We start from the raw sequence: 27,094 nt of genomic DNA, 5'->3' as shown, positions 1-27,094 counted from the left end.
TAATTTTATTTGAAATTTCTGTGATGTTCAAGTTTTCTTGAAATGGATTATTGATAAAAGATACAATCATTTCAGTTTTATTAAAATCTTTGAATCTTGAATTTATTTCTTCCTCAACTAATTCTATTTCACGAATAAATTCTTTTAAATCATAGCGAAGCATTTCTTGATTTTGTTCAAAAAATTTTAATAAATATAGAGATGTCAAAATTTGCGGTCATTTATATTTTTCTTTATTTAAAAAAAAGTTAATGTGAAATTTGGCATTGTTTGGACCTCGCAATATTTTCATAGTCAAGTTGATATGAAGAAGTGGGAAATCGCAGGCAATCATCCAAATGATCATTTGTAATTTGGTTTCTTAATTGATTGTTGTAAAAGTATTGTTGGAAAGTTTTTATTGAACTTAACATGTCAATTAAATTTTTATCTCTACCTTGAAACTCTAAATTTAAATTGCTTAATTTCATACAGAAATCTACTAAAAATGATAAGTGTAACAACCATCTTTTATCACTCAATTGTGGATAAATACCTCCTTTTTCATCAAGAAAATTTTTATATCGTTAATTAATACAAGAAATCTTTCTAAAAATTGACTTTTGCTGAGCCAGCGAACATTATTGTACAACAGAAGTTCCCTATCATCATCTGCTTGTAATTTAAATAACCGCCGTTGCAGAGCTTTTCCTCGAACAGAATTTATAATTTTAAATGTAATATCCAAAACATCTTTTGCGTTTAATCTTTTACTACACAGTACTTGTTGGTGAATAATACGGTGGTACGTTAAAAAATCTGGATATTTGTCATCGTTTTTACATAATGAAAGGAAGCCTGATTTATTACCTATCATTGTAGGAGCACCATCAGTAGAAATAGACACAAGTTTAAAAAGCAGAAGTTCGTGTTTCACAAATTTAGCCGAAAAAATGTGTTTTCCCTGTGAAGCTTTGGCTAACCTTCCGAATAATGGTATAATTTTCAAAAGTTCTTCTTTACTTTAATAATCTTGAAATATCATGCAAATAAATACCATTAACTGAGAAACATCAGTGAATTCATTTGATTCATCAAATTGTAATGAAAACGCAACACACTGGTGAATGTCTGACATTAACTGAGTATTCAGATCGGCACTTAAAATTTCAACTTTTCTCATAACCGTTGTTCTGGAAAGTTGTAAATCTTTAATATTCGAAATGATTTCATTTTTATTTTTAAAATCAGAAAATAAAAATTCTGCTGCTGCAAGAAACAATTCTTTTATTAACTCTCCATCAGTAAAAGGCTTTTTTGCTTTTGCTAATAAATGACACACTTTCAAAGATGCAATAGTGACTAATATTGGTTTATTTATTACTTTCGAAATCATATTTTGTTGTCCAGAAATTCCTGCCTTTTAATTTATAATTTTTGATTTACGTATTTCGGAATTTTGGGGAAAATTTTCATCATATTTTGCATGTAGCGATCGAAAATGTCTCTCAATATTACGTTTTTTTGGAATTGTTACAGATGAATTACAAATCAAACAACAACACTTTCCATTTACCATTGTAAAGAAAAAATCTGTTTCCCATGCCTTGTGAAAATGATACGTATTCGATTTCTTTGATACACTCATGATTATCCTCAAATTAAACGAAACGCATACGATGTGCTTTTGTTATACGTCTACTTTTGCTATCCAGTCGTTACTGCGACATTGTAAACTTTATTAGTACTTAACTTTGTATACTTGTAATTTCTATTAATTATTGTGATGTCTTTTACTCTGTACTTTATTCTCCATTATTCTAATTTGCTGTGCGTGCTTTCTCTCTCAGAATCTTTCTTGTTTATCTTATTACGTGCTATGTTTATCTACCTTTCGCATTACGAGTCTTATGCCTAAGATATTAGAAAATTTATTTAAAATGAGACTGTGCCACTAATATCTTTGATTAGCAAAAAAGAACTCAAACATGTGGCTGGTAGATTTCTCTCTTTCTCTAACACAAATTCCTACATTAAAACTTTCACAAACAGTCATGGTCTATTCTTTTTCTTAATTTCATGCTTTGGCCAACTCACTTAGATTCCCGCTCAACAAGTCCGATTTATTTTAGAAACTGCAGTTGTAAATAAACAAACAGGCAGCACTCTTTTAACAAGAAAGTCAAATGACAATTATTTACATTACTATGAAATATACACAATTTTAACGTTAGGGAGATTGCTTTCTCTATCCATCTATGAAAACTCTTTAGCAAAAATTAGAATCTTCTTTCTTCTATATTAAATACTTTCTTTAACACATAAGGTTACCTACTCTCAGTTTACAAATTTTTACTTATTAATCTCTAATCTTACTCATAAAGAGGTTACCTAAATCTGTGTTAAGTTATCTTTACACATTTGATATCAACCTCTAACATGCCAATTGATTCTCTTATGGACATTTCTTAACACTTAAACATATATCTTAAAAGTCTTTCTTGTATCAACTATAACAGGAATTATATAAAATTCCTGTTACAAAGGCTCTGTATCTCACATTCAGTCAAAAGTCTTTCACTAAAAGTTCTATGGCAATTCTTTAGTCTCAGATCTTCTTCAGAAAATTTTGGCTCGGCTGCATCTCATCAAGAACGTAGCTGTGGGCTCATTCAGCTCCGGCAAAAGGTTACTCTCCCTCAGCGAAAAGAAAAACTTACGAGTGAAGGTGCTTTGGGAAATTTGCCTTTCCTTTTCTCCTCTGCTTGGGTTTGCTGAAAATGCCTGGACAACTGCCTTTTCAACAGCTAGAACTGCCGCCAACTGTTAACTGGGTCCCTCTCTGGCCTGGAAACTTTTCTCCAGCAATTGGAACTTTTCCTTTCAGCAATTTGAAACCTTGTCTGCAGCCTAGAAGTAGTGTCTTTCTAGTGACGCTAGAGAGAGACTACTTCTAGTCTCTCTCAAGCAACGTGGATCCATGCAGTCTCTCTGATGGCGACTTTGAACCAGGCGGTCTCCTCTCTGACAGCAATTCTGGAACCGGGATCCCTTTTTATTAGGCCTCCTCTGAGACCTCGCATGAAGTTTGGCAACCCCCAAAGAATCGGTATGAGTCTTTCATCTTAAGTTTCAAGTTCAGCACGCCTTTGGTTCTCCCCCACTTTCTTTTGATTGTAAGTTGCCAGCCATTGGAAAGTTGTTTGAACTCTTTCTGACTGACTTCGGAGATGTTTACACTTAGAGCTTGCAAGCCTTTCTCATACATATAAGTTTCAATAACAATCTTTCTAATGCCACCATGTACAGCTTCGGCGACAGAAACGTTTGTTTTTAACACACTAACATATTCTTATTAAAGCAGTATATACAGTTAGCTTCAAAAGAGTTATTTACAAAAACATCTAATACAAACTATACTGAGACAAACAAAATTTATTTTTTTTACAATATTCACATGGGACTTAACCTAAGTAAAAAATCGATGTATTGTGCTTTGGAATATTTAAGCTACAATCGAGTTTTTACACTTTGCTTATAATTGTATTCACTCGGCTCGCTGTTTGACTTCCACTGATCCAAATTAATTCATTTACCTGAACTTATAAGAAAATTACTGATTTGACAATTTTAATGAAAAATAAATAAACAATAACAATACACTTAAAGGGAATTAAAAATAATAGAATATAATGATAAATAAAATATTATGTTTTCAGTTTTAATTAAATTTGTATGGAAGGAGGAATACACAAGAGATCGACCAAAAATGGCTCCGTGATCGATGGGTTGAACACCCCTGATATATGTGAACATTAAAAACATTTCAGGTGGTTTAGTTTAGAAAGTACTGTGCAGTGTAAGCAACATTGAGAACATGAGTAGACATTGGAAACATATAGAAATGTATTAAACCCAGAGTTACATACAAATTACTTTTTTAATAAAAGAATCTCAAAACAACCATGTTGCATGCTTAATACTTATTCTATTTTAGAGTTAAGTCATACTACTAAGAGAATAGCAATTGCTGTTCAAAAAAATAGATATTCTGTAGTGCACTACAGAATATCTATTTTTAATGATGAATTTAATGATAAAATCCCCAGTGCTCTGGCTGTGAATGAAGTCGTTCTTTATCATTCCAGATCTTTTGCATAATTTCAGTACTAAAAATTGTCTGATTGTAAAGGACTTGAAAAAATTTTAGAAAGATCTCAAATACTAAATTTCATCAAAATTCATCCAGCCAGAGAGGAACTTGTGGACTGAACATATGCAGTGAGGTTGGATCCAAACATAACATTTTCACTTGAACAATAACAGAATAATTACTTGCATTTTAAGAAATATTAATTAATAGGGAAAGAAATATTAATCTGTTACAATCTTACAAGATTTTTAATATACATTATACAAGTGCAATGCAAGTTCAGAAATATTTTTTAAAAAATGGCTCTGAGCATGTTTGTAATATGTTACCTAACATTTTTAATATAATAAATGAAAGGCAAGAAGATTGTTTACAGACAGTTATTCTAAATATATCAACAATTATAGATGCGTTTGAGATATTATATGATAATGGCATAGTGATAAGGATGTTCTACAGAGCATTTCAGAATTTTTAAGTAAAAATAAAAGTTGTAAAAGTACAGAAGCATTTTATATAATATAATTACTAATATATACTCTTCAAAAAGACGCTTAAATTGTTATTAATAGATTTCACAGTTTCAGTGGGTGGATTGGTTGGACATTACAATCTGGCCTTGAAAGATGATGCCTCCAAATTGAAAAGGCACACAACTCTGTCAAGGATCTGCCAAGTGGACATTCATTTTGTGGTTAATGACTGTTCATTGATGTAATGTAGTTCACTTTCTTTGATATACTCTGAATCTGTTAAGCTATGCAAACTTTTTATCTAGTCTTGGAAAGTTGATTTGATGAAGTTGTAAGCTTCAGTTAAAGCACACTACTATTTTAGAATTTTACATAAATCTCTTGGGCCCCTGTTTTGCCTCAAGGGCTCCTTAGGTACCTGATGCTGAATCATTCCTTACTCCATGTAAATATTCATCTGTTACATTATCTGTAGATGGTCCCTCCCCTTCTTTTTTGCTTCTTTCTTCTTTTCTTGCTCCTTCCCCCAATGCTATTAGAATTTTCAAGGACTAGGGGTGAATCTTTCCTATTTTTGCTGTGTCATTTCGTCTTATGCAGCCACCAAAGGGGGAAAGCTAGCCCCAATAGGTGCCGGTCCCAAAGCCCGGATAAATGGCAAGTGTTGACGTCGGGAAGAGCATCCACTCGTAAAACTTCACTGCCAGCTATAGCTATGATTAGATGAGTCAAGAAAGTGATACAAGGACTAGGGCATATCCCTTAGGTGATGTGCAGCTACAGCTGCGAGAAGTGGACGAGGACTACCTCATCAAAGGCAGATGTATTTAAAGAAGCGAGTCCAGCAGGTGGAGAGAATGTTGCAAGTGGGAATGTTGGAAGCTGACTGGAAGAGGAAGTGAGGTGGGAGACATGATGAGGAAGAGGAAGTTGGACATTTTATGTGTGCAGGAGACGAGGTGAAAGGGGGGAAAGGTGAAGGAACTGGGAGAAGGGTATAAATTGTTCTACTCTGGAGCAAATAAAGAGGGAAGAAATGAAATGGTGTTGGAGTTGTGGTGTGTGGCAGAATGAAGGGCGAAGTACTGGAAGTGGGTAGAAGAAACAACAGGATCATGCGAATGAAACTGGGTGTTGGAGAAGAGCAAGTGGTCATCTTATGTGCATACACCCTGCAAGTTGGCTGTATAGCAGAGGAAAAAGATGAGTTCTAGAATGTGCTAGATGAAGAAGCGAGGGAACTGGTAGAAAACGAGATGATGATTGTTGGAGGAGACTTGAATGGGCATATAGGAAAACAGAATAGGGACTATGAAAGGCTGCATGGCATCCATGGAGAGAAGGTTGTGAACTTGTTTTTCTGTAAGAAGAAGAACATTTGATAACATTTAGAAGTGGTGAGAATGGTTCACAGATCGACTACATTTTGACTAGAAGAAAACATCTTAAGAAAATAACAAATGGTAAGGTAATCCTAACAGATCAAGTGGCACAGCAACACCGGCTGCTGTGCGCAGAATTTAAAATAAGGTCGAAGATAAGAACATTTGGAAGCCATGATATGAAGACAATTAAGTGGTTTTACTTAAAAGAAGAGAGTGTGAGGAACCTTTTTAAAGAGAGGGTGTTACAGAGAATTTTTGATAGACTAGAAAGCATACAAAATTGGAGACATAATTAAAAAGCAGTTCTGAGCTGTGCAATCGAGGTACTTTGCAAAATATCTGGAAAGATTTGAGAGAAGGAGGAGGAGGAGGGTTGGTGGTGGAATAATTATGTACAAGAAGCAGTGATGGCTAAGAGGAAGGCAAAGCAGAAGTCGGATGAGTCAAGAGTGAAAGAGGACAGAGAGAGAGAAAGCGAGAAGCCAAGAGAGTTGTTGTGCAGGCAAAGGCCATGACATGTCAAGATCTTTATGATCAATGAAGATCAATCAACAAACAAAGGAAGGACAGAGAAAAATTTATCAATTGGCAAAATGTAGAAATAATGCATCCAAGGACATCTTTTATGTGAGGCAGATCAAAGACTCTGGAGGAAGAATATTAAGTAGGGATGTGGATATAAGAAACAGATGGAGAATATACTTTGAAAGGCTTTTGAATGAGGAAAATGTGAGGATTCAGAGAAGATGGGCAGCCTTATGAGGTGATGGTGCAGAGCATCAAGAGGATGAAGAATAAAAAATCGGTATGCCCTGACAGGATCCCAGTGGAGGCAAGGAAGGCACTGGGGGAAGAGGGAATTGACCTGCTGTGGGACCTATTCATAAAAGTTTGCCAACAGGAAAATATACCTGAGGAGTTGAAAGTTTATTTTTCACTTGGTTAGACTATAATAAATTTAGTTTAATCCTTTATCCAAGTGTGATCAAACAAAGTTTGCACTTGAAAGTATCTTCAGGACTGGGGTAAGGTGGTACAACACCGGGCAACTCATTGCAAAGGTGGAGGATCACTCCTATCTCAGTATCTCCCAGAGTAATTTAATAAAAAGGTGGCACACCGTTTGGAAACTCCTATAGGTAGAGATGACCTTGCTAATGCTTCTGCCTGGTATCTCCACTTGGGCCTGGCTCCCACTGAAGAGACCTCAATAAAGGTCGAAACTAGTGACCCTTCCCTTAATGCATAACATTATACATATCCGCAAGGAGATGTGTTTTGCATTATGGGAGATTCTGAGATAGGAGTGGTTAGCTTCCTCCACCTTTGCAACGAGTTTCCCGGTGTTGTACCACCTTACCCCAGTCCTGAAGTGCAAACTTTGTTTGCTCACACTTGGATAAAGGATTAAACTAAATTTATTATAGTCTAACCAAGTGGAAAATAAACTTTCAACATCTTAATCTAAATCCAGAGTAATTTAATAAAAAGGTGGCACACCGTTTGGCAACTCCTATAGGTACAGATGACCTTGCTAATGCTTCTGCCTGGTATCTCAACTAGGGCCTGGCTCCCACTGAAGAGACCTCAATAAAGGTCGAAACTAGTCTGGGTAGTGGCCCTTCCCTTAATGCATAACATTATAAATATCCGCAAGGAGATGTGTTTTGCATTATGGGAGATACTGAGATAGGAGTGATGTTAGCTTCCTCCACCTTTGCAACGAGTTGCCCAGTGTTGTACCACCTTACCCCAGTTCTGAAGATACTTTCAGGTACAAACTTTGTTTGCTCACACTTGGACAAAGGATTAAACTAAATTTATTATACTCGAGGAGTGGAGGGAAAGTACTCTTGTCCCTGTCTACGAGGATAAAGGAGATGCACAAGACTGTAAGAATTACAGAGGAATAAAGTTGACGACCCACACAATGAAAAGCATAGAAAGTGTCCTTGATGGAAGACTAAGGCAGGAGGTGGAGATTGCAAATGAGCAATTTGGCTTCATACCTAGTCGATTGACAATAGATACTATATTTGAGTTACGGCAGAAGATGGAGAAGTTTCAAGAGAAACAATGGGAGCTACATCTGGTGTTTACTGATCTGGAGAAAGTGTACGATGGAGTGCCAAGGCAAGAATTCTGGAGGTGTCTGAGAGAGAGAAGAAGATACCGGAGAAATATGTCAGGTTGGTGCAGGAGATGTACAGAAATGTGAAAACAAGAGTTCGTACCTGCCTAGGTGAGACAGAAAGTTTTCAAGTGACAGTTGGTTTGCATCAGTGGTCAGCATTAAGTCCATTCCTGTTTAATACTGTGTTGGAGGTGATGACGGAGGAGATGAGAGAAGACGTGTCTTGGACAATGTTGTATGCGGATGACATCATGCTGTGTGCAGAATCCAGAGAAGAAGTGACAGCTAAATTGGAAAGATGGAGGAAAGTACTGGAAGAGAGAAGTATGAGTGAGCCGAAGTAAGACAGAGTACACGTGTTGCAGAGTGGATGCGAGACAGATCTGGAGCTGGAAGGAAATATTATCAGAAAGGTCAGTGACTTTAGATACCTAGGTTCAACAGTGAAAGATGATGGAGAGGCTGAGAAGGAAGTCGAATGGAGGAACTGGAGAGAGAGAGAGAGAGATGGCTGGAGTGCTATGCGATAAGAGGGTACCGATCAGTCTAAAAGTCAAAATCTACAGGACAGTAGTGAGACCAGCTATGATGTGTGCTATGTAATGTTAGATCTTGAATGATGGCTCTATCAAGAATAGAACTGCTCCATTCAAGATTTAACAAGAGAACGATATCAAGCAAAAGCACATTTGTACTCTTGGCAAAACAGACATAATATGTGAAGAAGCAGATATTAACTTTGCTTAAAAAGGAATTAAAATATAAAAGAAGAGGTTGAATCTTAAATTAAAATGAAACCGAAGAAGGAAATAAATATTAAATTGTACTATGTTTAAAGTTTTTGTCTAAAATAGATGGAATCTTAATTTGTAAAAAATATCAATGTAAAAATATGCCATGTATAAAGTCGTGTATCATCGTGTGAACGAAAGTTCAAAGGTTGCAGTTTGACCACCAAAGATGATGTAACGAGCGACGAGTAAGTATTCGTGGAAGGTGCAAGAAATTCGCATTCCCCGAAAAAAGCAATGCACGTACAGCAAGGAGGTGACGTCACTCGGTGAACAGCAAATGGGAGAGCGTCGTAGACAAGTTTGGAGTGCGGAAAGAGGGTACTAGAATGGGGTTTTAAAAGGATTAACATCGTTTAGAGAGGATCTTTTTTGCTTCTTTTTACGTGTTTTTCTCCTGGTTCCTGTGGTGTTCCCCGGTCATATGTGCCCTCCCTGTGGGTCTTCTGCTCGAAGTTCCCGAGCAGATCAGCATGCCTGATATCTGACAAGACGCGTGAAGACTGCAAACCGGCAGAGTGTTTCCCGTTGCTGAGCGACGCAAGTCGAAGAAAATATAGCACGAGATGATGGCAGTGTTCGAGTTTTAGACCATCGGCGTGGATGTAACTGATGAGAAAGCAGCAAAGGATTCCTCTGAAGGTAAATTGTGTTAGAAGCGGTGATGCGAAAAGTTCTTAAGCCCAGAAGAAACAAGTGGCGAATTGGGGACGAGCACGTGGCGGCAATCTATCGTACAGAGGGACAATCTATAACAAAGAACAGACAGACGGAAGGATCGAGAAATCATCTAACAAGGTGGTAATGTACAAATCTTCTTTTTTATGTGTTATCTATTGGTGACGAAGGTGTCAAATAACCAGAGTTTAGAAATGGAGAAAGAGAAACTCTTGAGACAATTTCCTGTGTTATGTTAATTGAATTGGACTGGTAGTCTACGTTCATAAGTTGCCTAGGCCAAGTTTAATGTGTATAGGTTGTTAGTAGCCGTAATCTAGTTTAATACCGACATCCATGTTTGTGATATAGATGAATATTAAGATTCTCATAAGTGTGTTTGAATAGCCTGTCTGTTTGATTATTATTACCCTGCTTTACTTGTATTTTAGTATTAACCTTGATTTGCTTGATTATATGTGTCGTTTAAATTGTAATGTTCTTAGATAAATAATAAATGTGTTTTCCCATGTATACCTCTGAGTTTGTCTGAGTAAGAGATTGAATTTTACCACTCACGAAAATTTTGTACCTAAGTTTAGAGGAAAGAAGGGGAGTTTAAGATTGTCATGGCTATGACTATACTGAGAACTCAATCTACCTAACTACTTAATCTATATAAGTTATTACATGAATTCTGGGAAAGTTTTCTTTGGATAAGAATTTCTATCCTAGAGTTCTGACTGGCGCAGCATTAACAAATAAATTTCGTCAGAGTTCGAAGAGAGAAACAGCCCCAGAAAGTCAGTTTAGAAGCCAGATCTCAGTAGGCACAAGGAGAACAATAGAAGTAAAATATTTAAGAAAACAACAACATAACAATGCCGCAGCCAGTAGGATGTGTTTGATCCAACGAAATAAAAGAACTGGATCAAATACCATGAGATGGTCTTCGGTCTCATACTCAGCAATCAGGACATTTTGAAAATTTTGGAAAAAGGGAGGGAACTTTGAAGTTTAATCTTTATATAAGAGTATAAGCCAAGCATACAAGAATGTTTCTTCCATCTATTTCGGATCTGAGCAACCCAGAATTTTTTAAAAGCATAAACCCCCAGCAGATTTTTCCTCAGTTCTCTGAGGAAAACTCTGATGATGTAGGAACGTTTTTTAGTTTCGTAGAAGAGCTTAAAAGGGTGGGTCGATGGAGCAACTTACAACTCCTAACACTGTTACGTGGCAGGCTAATAGGGAACGCGAGGAAATTTTTCTACTTGCACCCTATCTTAAGAGGGACCCTGAGTTATGAGGCCTTTATAAAGGGATACTCATCTCTGAATTTTCCAGGAAAGGAAGGCTTGTTCAAACACTTAGGAAGCTGTACAAATGCCTGCAGGGAAAAGGGGAAGGGGTAACTAGTTTTCCCAATAGAATATTGACACTCGCCAGAGAAGGGAGTCCACCTTGAGTGGTTGGCACTCCAACAATTCTGGTCAGGAATCTCCTATTAGTTGCAAGAGTGTGTCTACATGAAAGGGGTGAGAAGTCTTGATGAGTGTTATGAAGCAGCTAGAGAAAAGGAGAGAGTGTTGGAGGACATGGCTCAAGTCCTTAACTTGAGAAATATGTTATTGGAGGAAATCAGGGGAAAGGGACTTTTCAGAGGGGCAAGAGCCAGTTGGTTCCAAGTGCAGACGATGAAGGCAAGCTCTATAGGATGCAAAGCATGACACTGCCGGAAGTACATGGTGGAAGGAACCACACCCTAGTGGAAGGATTTGTAGAAATAGAAACAGAAGCCCAAGTTTCAGTTATTCCATATTCACTGTTCAAGAGGCTTAGCTCTCTGAGTGCCGAGAACCTCATCGAGCTTCAGCAACCCCACAGACTAGTAGGTATTGCCAGAATTGAGCTTTCTTCCACTATAAAATAAAGGTATGGATATCCATACTTGTTTCCCTGTAAACCTTATGCATGAACTAATAGTTCTCCCTGAAATGTCAGGCCTGAGCAATCAGGTTGTTCTGGATCTGGATTTTTTAGAAAAAAATCGGCTCGTGTGTGATTTTGGAAAACAATTTCTGTTCCTTTGTGGAAGAACCATCCAACCTAGACATGCCCTTAATAATGGTAGCAAAACAAGTGAAACCATGCAGATTAATGCGCGTGGGTTGGAGGAGAATCATGATGAATGGAAGGAAAGGCTTGCACACAGTGCCATGGAATTGCATGACTCCAATCTTGTTAAAGAGGAGCTTTGGGAATTTTTCCAGATAGCATACAGGCAATACCCCAAGGTATTCACAGAAGGAATCACTTCCCTCCCCTGTACGAATGTGGTAGAGCACACAGTGCAGGTCACCTCAGAAACACCAGTATATACAAAACAATATCAAACCCCTCTGAAATACCAGGACAGGTTGGAGAAACTCCTGACAGAATATGAGAAGGCAGAAATTATTGAAAGGTCGAGCTCCCGTTGGAACAGCCCTTTCATACTTGTGGAGAAATCAAATGGAGATCTGAGATTTGTGCTAGACCCGAGGGAGGTCAACAAGGTTACCCAGCCTATTGACTTCCCTGTGTGCACGATAGAGGAATTACTGGTCGACCTGGAGGAGCAAGAATATTCTCAAAATTAGATCTGAACTCTGGCTACTACCAGATCCCCCTCAGGAAGAAGGACAGACAGTATTTTGCCTTCACCACAAAGTGGCAAACCAACTGTGCCGACTTCCCCAGGGAGCGAGGAACTCAGCCATGAGTTTTGAGAGCCTCATGAACACCGTTTTAGCTGACATATTAGGAAAGGGAGTCTTGTGTTTCCAGGACGACCTGCTAATTTACTCATCCACTCTATGAGAGCACAAGGGAATCCTATTGACGGTTCTCGACAGACTGAGCAAGGCCCGTCTGTCACTTAAATGCTCAAAATGTAGATTTTTTTTTTTTTTTTTTTTTTTGAAGAAAGTGGAATACCTGGGAAACGTAGTAAACAATACAGGGATAAAACCCTCCAGGGATAATGTGAGTGGCATACTAAGAGCAAAACCTCCCTCCACAGTGAGACAAGTCAGGAGATACCTGGGAATGGTAAACTTACAGGAAGTTTATTCCCGAGTGCTCCAGGGTAATGGATCCCATAGTGAGACTTACAAAAAAGGGAATCAAGTTTGCACGGGAGAGGGAGCAGCAGAGAGCGCATCAAGTTTTGAATCAGGCTTTGACCATGTTGCCTGTACTCACATATCCAAAGCTCGGACAGACATTCTTCCTTGCCACTGATGCCTCTAAATACACCATTGCTGCGGTACTGGAGCAAGCAGAGGAAGAAACTTTCAGGCCAATTGCCTTCATAAGCAGAAGACTGTCTCCCTCTGAACGGAACTACTCTGTAATTGAGAAAGAGGCCTTTGCAATCATATACAGCCTTAGAAAGTTTCGATACATGTTACTGGGGCAACACATTATCCTCAGGTCTGACCACAAGCCCTTATCCTTCATTTCATCGATGAAGGATAAGAATCAAAGAATTGTGCACTGGTCCCTAGAGATGCAGGAGTTCAATGTGGAGGTAAACTATATTCCTGGGAAATCAAACGTTGTGGCCCACTACCTATCTAGGTCATTAGAACCCAACCCAGAGGAGGACTCCTGTGCTGATGAGGAAAACATCAACCTGGTATTAGTGATCAAAGGGAGTAAGGAAAAAGAGAAAAAGCCCTTGCCCCTCCGACTTCAGACCTTAGGAAAGCAAGAAATCATTGACTCCCAGAAATTGGATCCAATGTGTGTGGGGGGGGGGGGGGGTCACAAAAGGTTATCAGATGGGGAAGACCTCTTGCACAATCAGATGTTCTGTGATGCCCTACACCTAGATAAAGACAGCCTTCTGTTGTTGAAACAAGGCATCACCGGAAGATGGAAGGAAAAGATCCTAGTTCCGAAGGTCATGATTCCTTGGTTGCTGTACACGCTTCATGGCGCGGACCTAGCTTGACATCAGGGCATCCATAGAACCTGGAAGATGGTGATGGATAGGTACTTATGGAAGGGGATGAGAGATGATGTTGAGGCTTATGTGTCTTCTTGCCATTTGTGTCAACAAAAATCTACCATCGCTGGCAAGTCTCCCTTCCAACCATTCCCGCTCCCCTTACGGCCCTTTCAGGCTGTGGCTATGGACATTGTGGGACCTCTTCCCACCACCTCGAAATGAAAAAGTATATACTTGTCGTAATTGACATGTTCTCGAGGTTTCCTGAAGCCACAGCCATGAAAGATCAGACAGCAAAGACTGTAGCTAACAAGCTTTTCAAGCTGGTCTTCTCAAGGTATGGAACACCCGAGACCCTTTTATCAGACCAAGGCACCAACTTCACTGCCGAGGTGATGCTGCAACTCTGCAAGTTGTTGGGGATAAAGAAGCTGTTTACCATCCCCTACCATCCCCAAGGAAATGGGATGTGCGAAAGAATGAACTGGACTCTGAAACTCACACTCTCCGAGTTAACAGAGGGACGAGTTTCGGAGTGGGGCACTCACCTTGCACACACCCTTTTTGCTTGTAGGACTGCACTCCATTGCCCACAAAGGAGGCCCTGTAGTTGTGCTTTATGGATTTGAGCCTTTATTCCCCAACGACTTCAGACGATATCTAAACAACCTCATCAAGGAAAATAGATTGGCACACGAACTAGTAGCCGAATCCAGTAACATGTGCTGTCAACGTGCCAGGTCATATGGCAACTAGTTAAGGAAGTACAAAGATTTGAAACTGGGAAACTTGGTCCTACTGGAGCAGAACTCCGGAAGAAAAAAAGTAGGAAAATTTGGAAAGGGGGGGGGGGGGTGCTGGACCCTTTGAAATAATAGGAAAAATGTCCCCAGTAACATACAGGATTAGAGAAACGACACGTCAAGGAAAAACCTCGATCGTCCATTCAGACCGTCTGAAATTATACAATGTAGATCTGATAGGTTGATTTGTCTAGGAGATTTGCCCAAAAACATCTGCGGTAAAAGGGGGAGAACAGAAGGAAGAAGGCCCCAAGAGAACAAAATCAGAACCCACCCCAAAGCACACTCGCTCAAGAGAGGAAGTATCATCGGAGAAGAGGAACAAAACCCCTCAGATGAATATCTTCCCAGACATATCAGGTACAGAGAAACCTTGGACATAAATCGCAGGGACCAATTCAGAGGGAAAGGGGGGGTTAGGTTGCAGAGAAACACTGCAACCCCCCCCCCCCCTTGTCTAGATACGCATTAAGGCCCAGACAAAATGGAAGAGTCATCTCCAGAGAGGAGAGGTAAAAAGAGAAGTTGGGAAAATTTTCTAGGGAAAATTTTTACAAAAAGGAAGAGGAGCCTATGTTAGATCTTGAATGATGGCTCTATCAAGAATAAAACCGCTCCATTCGAGATTTAACAAGAGAAGGATATCAAGCAAAAGCACTCTTGTACTCTTGGCAAATAGACATAATATGTAAAGAAGCAGATATTAACTTTGCTTAAAAAGGAATTAAAATATAAAAGAAGAGGCTGAAGCTTAAATTAAAATGAAATCGAAGAAGGAAATAAATATTAAATTGTACTATGTTTAAAGTTATTGTCTAAAATAGATGGAATCTTAATTTGTCAAAAATATCAATGTAAAAATATGCCATGTATAAAGTTGTGTATCATCGTGTGAACGAAAGTTCAAAGGTTGCAGTTTGACCACCAAAGATGATGTAACGAGCGACGAGTAAGTATTCGTGGAAGGTGCAAGAAATTCGCATTCCCCGAAAAAAGCAATGCACGTACAGCAAGGAGGTGACGTCACTCGGTGAACAGCAAATGGGAGAGCGTCGTAGACAAGTTTGGAGTGCGGAAAGAGGGTACTAGAATGGGGTTTAAAAAGGATTAACATCGTTTAGAGAGGATCTTTTTTGCTTCTTTTTACGTTTTTTTCTCCTGGTTCCTGTGGTGTTCCCCGGTCGTATGTGCCCTCCCTGTGGGTCTTCTGCTCGAAGTTCCCGAGCGGATCAGCATGCCTGATATCTGACAAGACGCGTGAAGACTGCAAACCGGCAGAGTGTTTCCCGTTGCTGAGCGACGCAAGTCGAAGAAAATATAGCACGAGATGATGGCAGTGTTTGAGTTTTAGACCATCGGCGTGGATGTAACTGATGAGAAAGCAGCAAAGGATTCCTCTGAAGGTAAATCGTGTTAGAAGCGGTGACGCGAAAAGTTCGTAAGCCCAGAAGAAACAAGTGGCGAATTTGGGACGAGCACGTGGCGGCAATCCATCGTACAGAGGGACAATCTATAACAAAGAACAGACAGACGGAAGGATCGAGAAATCATCTAACAAGGTGGTAATGTACAAATCTTCTTTTTTATGTGTTATCTATTGGTGACGAAGGTGTCAAATAACCAGAGTTTAGAAATGGAGAGAGAGAAACTCTTGAGACAATTTCCTGTGTTATGTTAATTGAATTGGACTGGTAGGCTACGTTCATAAGTTGCCTAGACCAAGTTTAATGTGTATAGGTTGTTAGTAGCAGTAATCTAGTTTAATACCGACATCCATGTTTGTGATATAGATGAACATAAGATTCTCATAAGTGTGTTTGAATAGCCTGTCTGTTTGATTATTATTACCCTGCTTTACTTGTATTTTAGTATTAACCTTGATTTGCTTGATTATATGTGTTGTTTAAATTGTAATGTTCTTAGATAAATAATAAATGTGTTTTCCCATGTATACCTGAGTTTGTCTGAGTAAGAGATTGAATTTTACCACTCACAAAAACTTCGAACCTAAGTTTAGAGGAAAGAAAGGGAATTTAAGATTGAGAACTCAATCTACCTAACTACTTAATCTATATAAGGTATTACTTAAATTCTGGGAAAGTTTTCTTCGGATAAGAATTTCTATCCTAGAGTTCTGACTGGTGCAGCATTATCAAATAAATTTCGTCAGAGCTCGAAGAGAGCAACGACCCCAGAAAGTCAGTTTAGAAGCCAGATCTCAGTAGGCACAAGGAGAACAATAGAGGTAAAATATTTAAGAAAACAACAACAACATAACAGTAAACCATGGCCTGAGATAAAATAACATGAGCAGGATGGAAGTAGTGGAGATGAGAATGCTTAAGTGGGTGTGTGGTGTGACCAGAAAGGATCATCTGAGAAATGACTCTGTAAGGGAAACTGTGAAAGTTAGGAGCGAAGATACAGGAGGCAAGGTTGAAATGGTTTGGTCATGTGATGAGGAGGGAGGATGAGTATGTGGGAAGCAAGGTCATGCAGATAGATGTGCAGGGGAGGAAGAGGAGGAAGTGCAGGTGGCCAAAGAAGAGATGGAGGGAGGTGGTGGAGGAGGAGGATGACTTGGATGTGGTTACAGCCCAAGACAGTGGAGGTTGTGAAGGAGACTCATTAAAAACAGCAACCCTATTTAAGTGAGATAATCTGCAGAAGAAGATGATCTTGGGCTTGCTGTTTGAGGTTGTCCTTTTCAATTAACCATAGATTAGCGAACTGTTGTACCCTCACTTTATTTTATATCCAACCTTTTAGTTAGTCATTTGGGGAGAGTAAGATAATATTTATATATTATTTTATTTTTTTGGTTAGAATGTTTCATCTTTATACCTATGATGGTGCATTAACTTCAGAATCAGTATGTTACACATTTGTTTTACACATTTAATCATTCTTTCTATATATACATACAAGAATAAGTAAATAACCATTCTTGGAATTACACAGTATGAGCTCAATAAAAATATATATCTCATTTTCTCACTCACAGTTAAATTCAGTTCTGACACATGACATCATACTATACAAATCAAGAATATAGCATTCAGCTAAAGTTCTATGGTTTCTGTTGACAGTAATAGAATGTCTATCCATCAGTCTCTTCTTTATCTTCCTTTACTTTATTTATTTTCTTTGTTTCTGTTCATTCATTCTAACTTATGTATCAAATTTTTTAACTACAATAAAAGAAGTTAAGGATCTCACTTGATTATTATACTTGTATGAATCTTCTTTTAATAAGCAAGTTTCCTTCAACACATCTTTTCATTGTTTTTACTGGAGTAGCCATGAAGAATAATCACTCAAGCAATGGGACTACATTTAATTGAGTAGTTCCAAATGCACTTTCAATCAAAAGAACTTTATTGCAGATTACATCTTGCTTCATGGAACATATACCACTTGCTTTTCTTTAAGCACATAACATTCTGACTAATATACAAAGGCCTGATACATTATACTGTTCTTCAATTATTAACTTTGCATTTCCTGTTTGGAGAGTAGATAAAGATGCACATAAAAACTTTACTGAGATTACAGAACTTAACTTGGTTTTTGACTCTTTTCCAGCTCTCTTCTCTTGCTTAGCATTTTTGTTATCTAGCAACTATCCTAAAAACTCCCAACTAATGCCCACATCGATTACCGATATTCAAAATGAAATTCAAGTCATAGCATTCATTTTTCTTATAACATAGCTGCTATTCCTTGTACAGCTCTTGTACTTTATAATAGTGTATGGCATAAGAACACTACTATAAAGAAACATGGAATAATGTTATGCAGTTCTATTTCTATGTAAATTCTATTACAAACTTAAATCTTATTTATGAAATTTTCTCAGTATATATAATACTGTAAAAAATGAACATAATAAGCAAAATGATTATGCAAGATTTTTACAGAACTAATAAGTGAAATAGTGCAGTAAGATTGTATTCACTGTGGAAAAGAATACTTCAGATGAGCTCTTCTGAATACTCTCAGAAGTGTTATCATTCATTGAGCTAATAATGATTCTTTCTATAGCAAACCTCATGCATTATTTGAAAAGCTTGTTCAATTTCTAAGCACTTTATTGACCTGCTTAACGTGTGGCAACATAGTAGTTGCCACAGTTAACATTATTGCATAGAGCATTTATAGCTAGCTCTCTGTCATCTTTTCATTAAATATTCAGTATTATTTCAATAAAAATAATTTTTAATACAGACTCCACAATCAGTTTTACTATAAACTGTTAGGGATCTTTGATACAGAATCATTAACATTTGTTTTATTCAGTGCAAGTGAATTCAGATTATAATTGAACCTATCTGAGAATATTTTCATTGCAAAAATTGCTAGTCTTGTTATAATGACAAAAAATCTTATTTACATCATTAAATTCCTGACATGTACCCTAGGAGTGGGGTGGCAACGATATTATGATAGTACAATATGATACACCATTACTAACTTCCTATCAACAATTTTCCTCCAAATTAATTTGTTATCTTTCAAGATTCCATTGTTATCAGATCTTATATTTCTCTCTTTTAAGGCATTTTTACTGTATCAATTCCTACAGTAGCGAACAAATTAATCTGAACACAGATTTTAAACAAAAAATTTAATTTTGCAAGAAAATAAGTACAAAAATGGAACTCCAATTTTACCTAATAATTTATATGTGCTCCTCTGTTCCTAATAAGTTCATTAATTCACTTAGGCATGGACTCGATCAACATAGAACACATTTTTCTTATTTCTGCATCTCGAAACCATACTTTTATAATGGATTGTATTATGTTATCTTTTATATTACAATTTAATTTTGCAAGTCCCTTTTTCACTATGGCCCACAAATTTTCTATTGGCTTAACTCAGGAGAGTTACCTGGCTGCTAAAGTAATTGGATGTTGTGATTTTTGAGGAATTCTTTCACTTTTTTTTTTTTCTTTTTTCTTTTTGTTTTTTTAACTGTGACATGGAGTGAGATCCTGTGGGAAGATGAATTCTTTCTCTTTCTGGATCAGTAGGACCACTCTTTTCTCCAGTATTTTTATGTATTGGTCACTTTCATGATACCATTAACAGGACCTGGACTGTCATGTGTAAAACAACCCCAAAACATCTTTTTAGCTGGGTGTTTAGGAGCTTGTTGAAGGTGGGCAGGAGAAGTCTTCTCAGCTGCTGATTTGCAAACATTTGGAACTCCCTCCCCTTGAACAAAGAAATGGCTGTCATCGGAGAATATGACCTTCTTTCACTTCTCAACAGTCCAATCTTTGTACACTTTTGTCCCCTGGAGCCTCTTTTTCTGCATAGCCTTCATGAACTTTTTTTTTGTCTGTGAGCAGTCCTGTGCTTCCAACAATCTTTGACGGACTGTAAAGTCAGAAACATTAATCCCACTAGCTGCCAAGGCTAGCAGACAATCTTGGATTCATTTTGTTTTCCTAACTAGTAAACTATCTTGGGTAAGTATAGTTTTCCTTTTTTGCCCACATTTTCCTATTCTGTCAAGAGAAAAGGTACCTGTCTCCCTAAACCTCTTTAAAATTGCATTAACAGTACCCAAACCAACACCACACTCATTGATAATTTGTCTTTGAGTCATGGATGTGTGTTGAGAAAGAGTACATACTTTTGAACGCTTTCTTGGAAATGTATCCATTTTATAGCTACACAAAATGAATAAAACACTGTGAATGTAACTTGTTTACATTATTTTTAAAAAAATGCACAATACAATTAATAACTTCGTATAGACAGTTAGAACACACAGCAGGACTTAGCTGAATCACTCTCCCACATTATGTGAAAAACAAAAGGAACAGTATGTATCCTCCTGATACAGCATTCAAATCAATCTGCCTAAACAGTAAAGTGACCAATGATAAACTCCTCCTGGTACATCCCTCCATCTGAAGCAACTGCCCGTGTTGGAGGGGATCTCCCATTGATGGTACTGGCCCTTTTCATCCTTATTATTTTTTCTAAGCTTTTCTTTCCATATTTTTTGCTCTACTTCTTCTGAGTTCTTTTGCTATCCTGTCTTCCAAACTACCAATGATGGTGCCTTGGAATAGATTGGGTCTTCCAAAATGAGTCTTCGGACTCCATGGAGGTGCTAGTATAATAATAATTAAACAAGTAACTTAAAAAGTTCCTGGCAAATAAGTCAGCTTTTACTCTTACAGAATACAGAGACAAATGTAAGAAAGCTAAACAGTGTGTGAAACTAGCTAAACAAAAGTCATGGGAGGACTTTGGCAAGAATATAGAAAATAAATATCAAGAAGGTGGCAAAATATTCTGGAGGTTGTTGAAGAAGCTTAGGAATGGAGGAAAGAGTGCTGTAAAAGGAGTTAGAGATTATAAAGGTGACATGAAAACAGGAGAAAAAGATATCCTTGAAGTATGGAGTAATTACTTTGAAAAATTGCTAAATGAAACAAGCAGTGATGACAGCACAGTGATAAAAAACACTGACCAGGCATGCAGTCAGGAATACATATCCATACTTGAAGTAGAAAAAGCCATCAAAGGCTTGAAATGTGGAAAGGCAGCAGGAGTAGATGATATTCGACCAGAAATGCTGAAGTATGGTGGTATAAAAGTCTTACAGTGGTTGCACTGCATAGTTCAGAAAGCCTGGACAGAGGGACGAATTCCCGATAATTGGAGTAGAGCTCTCATAGTACCCATATATAAAAAGGGAAATAAAACTGAATGTGAGAATTACAGAGGTATTTCCCTACTGAGTGTTCCTGGCAAGATCTATGCAAGTATACTTGAGAAACGATTGAGAAGAATTGTGGAAGAAAAGCTTGGTGAAGAACAAGCTGGATTCAGGCCAAATAGAGGCTGTCAGGATCAGATCTTCACTTTACGACAAGTAGTTGAGAAAGCATGGGAATATAACAAAGATCTGTATTTAAGTTTTGTCGATTTGGAAAAGGCATATGACAAGGTGCCAAGAGAGAAGCTATTCAATACGCTGCAGTTATATTATCCGCTCTGTTATTCATTATCTATATGGATCACATTATGAAGGAAAGTGGTATTAAACCTGATATCAAAATTGGAGATGTTAATGTCAGCTCTTTGCTTTATGCGGATGATGTTATACTTCTAAATAAATCCGCTACAAGTCTGCAAGATTCTCTGACTAAATTGAATAGCTGTTGTAATAGATATGGTATGAAGGTCAGCAATAAAAAGACAATGACAATAAGCAGAATCATTGAAAATGTCAACTGTGTTGTGAATGGAGAACCTGTGGAACAAGTAAAACATTTCAGCTACTTAGGCACGATTTTTACTGAAGATGGTAAATTAAATATAGAAATAGACAACAGAATCAGCAAAGCTGGTATGGTAGGAAGTCAATTGAATAAATTTATGGAATAAGAGAGAGACTAGTCAGAACACTAAATTAGCTGTATACAAGACAGTGTTCAAACCAGTTTTAACTTATGGATCTGAGAGCTGGGTCAGAAGTAAAACACTTGACCAAAGACTAGAGACTGCAGATATGAGAGTCCTGAGAAAGATTAGCGGCGTGAACAGATGGCATCAATGGCAATATCATATTAAAAATGAGGATATTAGGAAAGAACTTGACATTGTCAGCATCCAGGAATGCATTAGCAGAGCTAATCTCAGGTGGTACGGTCACTTAAATAGAATTGGAGAGGAAAGATTAGCAAAACAAGTGTTCTCTGCCAAGTTGGCAGGAAAACGACCCAGAGGAAGACCAAGATATAGGTGGATTGATACGGTACAAAGTGCCCCTGACGATAGAAATATAAGATCTGATAATGTTGGAGTCTTGACAAGTAACAGACTGATTTGGAGGAAAATTGTAGATAGGAAGTTAGTAATGATGTAAATTTTTTATGTAGTACTGTCATATCCTGTACACCCCTTGAGGGTACATGGCAGGAATTTGATGATGATGATGACTTACTTCCAATACTTGGGACAATTGCTCACAGAAGATGCACATTGCACAAAAAAAAAAGTGAAATCAAGAATCGCACAGGCAAAGAAATCATTTTACGATAAATACCACATACATCAAACTAAGAAAAAGACTAGTAAAGACCCTTGTCTGACCAGTTGCATTATATGCGTTGGAAACCTGGACATTCCTTAAACAGGATCAGAAATACCTAGAGTCCTTTGAGATTTGGTGCTGGAGGCAATTAATGAACGTGAGTTGGAAAGAAAAAAGCAATGGCAAAGTTCTCAAAGAAGTTGGTGAAGAAAGAAGTATATTGGAGACCATCAAGAAGAGGTGAATCAACAATTTTGTTTCTACATAACAATTTGCTCAAAACAGTAATAGAAGTTAAAATCCTAAGTAAAAGAATGAGGGGAAGACCAAGAATGAACTTAATCAAACAACTATGTGAAGATTTAGGAACAAGAAGATATGGAGAAATGAAGAGAATCTCCGAAGAGCGGAACAGATGGCAAGAACAGCGCTACGGCCAACCAGTTCATGGACTGAAGGACAACACAATGACTCCCCAACAGGAAGATAAAACAGTTAATATACTGAGTGCCCTAGAGGAAGTTGAATTCGATGATGTCTTTGATATTTTTCTGGAAGAAGGAGAAATAATGTACAATTGGCATCTACAATTTGCAAAAAATAAATAATTCCAGTATAAATAACTAATGAAAACAAAACATATCAACATAGGAAGCCAGATGATACCACCAAAAAAAAATAATGAATATATTTCTACATTGGAATTGTTATGAAATCCAAAAAAACAAACCTCTCTTGCAGAAATATAAACCAGTTTCAATTTATATATATATATATATATATATATATAAAAATCAGTTTCTAAAACATGTTTCTACCTGCAGTAAACATGCCTGAGCCAAGTAATGATAACAGATGCCTGTCTGCTGCATTATTGTATTATCTTCTTTTATTCTGTATTACTAATTAGCTGTGCATGCTTTTCCTCTCATGACCTTTCTCACTTATTCTACTGTGTGTTATGTTTTTTCACCTTCCATATTTATTAGTCGTATGCCTATGAACACTGAAAAATTTATTTGTCAGACTGCACCATCAGTATATCGAATATTCGGCATAAGATTCAATAAAACTTCCGGTAGATCTCTCTCTCTCTTACTAGCGTAACTTCTTTCAACAAAGTTTACATAAACAGTCATGGTTCTTAAGTAATTGAACTGCGCTTTTAATGCCTTAGCTGTTTCCCCCTCACAAGTTAGATTTATTTAGGAACAGTGCAGTTGTAAAATAAAGGATCAGGCAGCACTCTTTTAACAAATAATTAAAACACATTTATTTACATTAATATGAAATATACATGAATCAAACAACAGGGAGTTTGCTTTCTCTACCCATCTATAAAATCTTTAGCATAAAATTAGAACCCTTTCACTTCAACACTAAATAATCTCTTTAACTCTAAAACTTATTTACTCTCTGCTTACAAATTCAACTTATTAAACTTCTAGTTTACTCGCAAAGAGGTTATTTTTACAAATTAGATGTCAACTTCTAACATGCCAATTGACTCTCTTATGGACACTTCTTATTACTATTAAACTAATTCTTAACAGTCCATATACAACATATCTCCTAGATTATAAGAGAAAATATACAAAGGGAAGTAACTTACAGAGGCTCTGTATCGCACATTCGGTCAAGAGTCTTTTACTAGTCTTTATGGCTTTTCTTTCATCTCGAGTTTTAGGCTTCCTTCGGAGTATCTTGCTACAGCGGTATCACGTCGGGATATTAGCGGGCTTTTGGGCTGCAATCTGTGGTACTCGAATAGCACATATACAAGAGGTTTCAGTACAGAGAATTTCAGCAAATTCTCCTCTGGATCCTTACTTCGGGAACTTCTGCTTCTAATTGCCGCCACTTCTACTACTAATCGTCAATGACTGTAACTGCTGCCGACTGGCTCTGGCTCTTTTTGGTACCAGTGCTTCGCCTTTTTTTGCTCTCTCAGCACCTGGATCTTGGCTCTCCTCTTTAGTAACTGGGATCTTGCCTCATCTCTTTTCTCTGCCATCACTGCTGTGGTTCGGATTCTGCTTATGGTCTGCAGTTCACTTCCTCTCTGGTTCTGACTTCTGATGACTCTCTGCTAATGACTGGAAGCCCCTTATACTTGGCTCAGTCCCCTTTTATTTTGCGATCTAGGGTCCTTGCACTAAGGGTAGTAAACCCCAAAGAATTTGGCATGACTCTTTCATTTTCTTTTAAGTTCAACCTGCTCTTTGTTCTCGTCCGTGCACCCTTTTGATTGTAAGTTGCCGGCCAGCGGAAAGTTGTTTGAACCTTTTAGACTGACTTTGAAGGTGTTTATGTGCAGAGTCGTAAACAACCTTTCTTATGCCCTCATAGAGTGCTATGAGGACATAAGAAAGGTTCCGGCGGCAAAGCATTGCCTTTGTTTTTAACACTCTAAAATATTCTTGTTAAAGGAGTATATGCAGTTAACTTCCAAAGGGTTATTTACAATAATATCTAGCACAAAATATACAGAGACAAACAAGCTTAATTTTACAATATTCTCATGGGACTTGACCCATGTAAAAATCGATGTAAAGCGCTTTGGTGATTTTAAGTTATATCGAGTTTTTACAATGATCCGTCATTACAAAATGTTACCATCATTTGTAAGGATAGGACATGGGCTGCACCTGTCCATGGAGGAGTTGCAAAGGCTAACATATCCAATTCCAGCAAGTACCACTTAATACCAGTGTAGAAGCACGTGACAGAGTTTATTACACAAGCGGCAACTGCAGTTCCTAAAACATCTGGTTGGTTTCCTTATTTCCTAAAGTACACTGGTGGAATGATGATTGCACAGTATCATGGGAAGCTCAGAAAAAAAAGCATAGAATATCTTCTGAAGATACCATAACAATAAACCTAATTGCTTTCAAATGTGCTTGAGTGGGAACAAGACATCATCAGAGCCAAAAACAATCTTGGATCCCATACACATCTTCCCTAATGAGCAGCCAGCAGTAAAGAGGTCTGGGATAAAGTCATGAAAATGAAAGGCAAATACCACCCACTAGCTCTCCATCCTAGAACATGATGGGTGCACAGTTGCCGACACACTTCGGGAAAATTAGCTACAACATTAGCAGCATATTCTTATCTTCCCCACCTCCTCTCCTGAGTTTCTGGGCATAAAATACAAAGCAGAAAGCAAATTCTGTTTTCTTCAAATGGTACTGAAGAATAAATACAACAAGCCATTCACTAAATAAGAAATGAAAATAGCTTTGCTTAAATATTATCCGACTGCTGTTGGTTCAGATAATATCCGGTATGAAATGGTCAAACATCTGTCACCATCAGCCATGGATCAACTGCTGCACCTTTTCAATAGAATTTTCTGTGAGAATGGGTTTCTGGATGCCCGGAAAAAGGCTACTCTTATTGCCTTTCCTAAGACCTAGAAGGAACCGAAATCCCAAATGACTATCATCCAATTACTCTGACCAGCTACTTGTGCAAGAAAAAATGGTTAACTCTCATCTTTTTTTTTTCTAGAGAGAAACAACCTTTTTTTTTTTCCAGAACACAATCTGGCTTCTGCAAATATCATTCTACAACAGATCATTTAGTCAATTTGGAAGCATCCATTAGAGATGCCTTCCTGAACCTTGAGCATTTAGTATTTTTTTTCTTTGATGTGGGAACTGCCCTCTCCTGACAATATACTCAAGAGGAGGGAGTCCCACAAGTCTAAATTTTAAGTGTCATACTTTTTGCAATCAAGCTTAACTTGATAATCGAATAACTTGCTCCAGCTGTAAGTAATTTTGTCTGTGTGGATGATTTTACCATCTTCTGTTGTTTGTACAATATTTAGTCACAGAAAGACAGCTGCAGCAAGCCATGGATTTTTCAAAATACGTGCTTACGAATCAGGTTTTCACAGCAGAAGACAGTTTGTATGCATTTTTGCTGCAGATGTCATCTTCATTCTGACTCAGAATTCAAACCAGAAGCCATATTCTTTGGGCTCATATTTGACAAGAAACTTGCTTTTGTCCCTCACATGTTAGCTGCAAAATAAGTGCTGTATGAATGGCCTTCACATCATATATCTTCCAGCTCGTGGGATGCTGGCAGATGTTCATTGCTTCAATTGTACAGAATACTGATAAGATCAAAATTTAAGTATGTGTCCAAAATCTATGCTTCTGCTAGAGAGAGAGAGAGAGTGGACATTATCTACCATCATGCTATATAAGAATTGAAACTGGTGCATTTCAAATTTTACTGATCCTTAGGGTACATTGAAGCAAATGAAACCACCCTTGTTACTTTGACATCAACAGCTCTATTATATGCTACAAAAATAAAATTCCTGCCATGCTATCCCACTTAACTATTTTTTTTGCCCATGGTGGAAGATTCTGTACAATACCCATCAAAGCCAAAGACCATCCCATCTCATCTACCTTTTACCCTCTTTTACCTTGTGGTGTCGAGGTTTATTAATCATCAGACCTCAAACCGTTCGGGATAAGGTGGTCAGCCCTGTGCCCCTTTGTATCCTATGTCCGTAGTGTTGAGTTCTCAAAGCCGGTTTGCCTGTTTTGCAGGATGAAAAACCCCAGGATAAACAGGAAAAAACCCTGTCCACGCCCAAGACCAGCTAACTTGGCTATGGCTGAGGAAAATCCTT

The 27,094-nt window shown here is 37.7% G+C and overlaps 1 protein-coding gene across 1 annotated transcript in view; it reads left to right on the top strand.

Annotated features, from left to right (window-relative positions):
* lgs (BCL9 domain-containing protein legless) overlaps positions 1-27,094 on the top strand; it is a 684,040-nt gene that overhangs the window by 641,019 nt on the left and 15,927 nt on the right. The gene's annotated exons all lie outside the window — the stretch shown is intronic.

Source organism: Typopeltis vanoorti, chromosome 20 (assembly GCF_054136105.1).
Source record: "Typopeltis vanoorti isolate ZY-2024b chromosome 20, IOZ_Tvanoo_1.0, whole genome shotgun sequence".
NCBI classification, from domain to species: domain Eukaryota; kingdom Metazoa; phylum Arthropoda; class Arachnida; order Uropygi; family Thelyphonidae; genus Typopeltis; species Typopeltis vanoorti.
The sequence above is the reverse complement of the archived record's forward strand: the minus strand, read 5'-3'. Positions and strand labels throughout refer to the sequence as shown.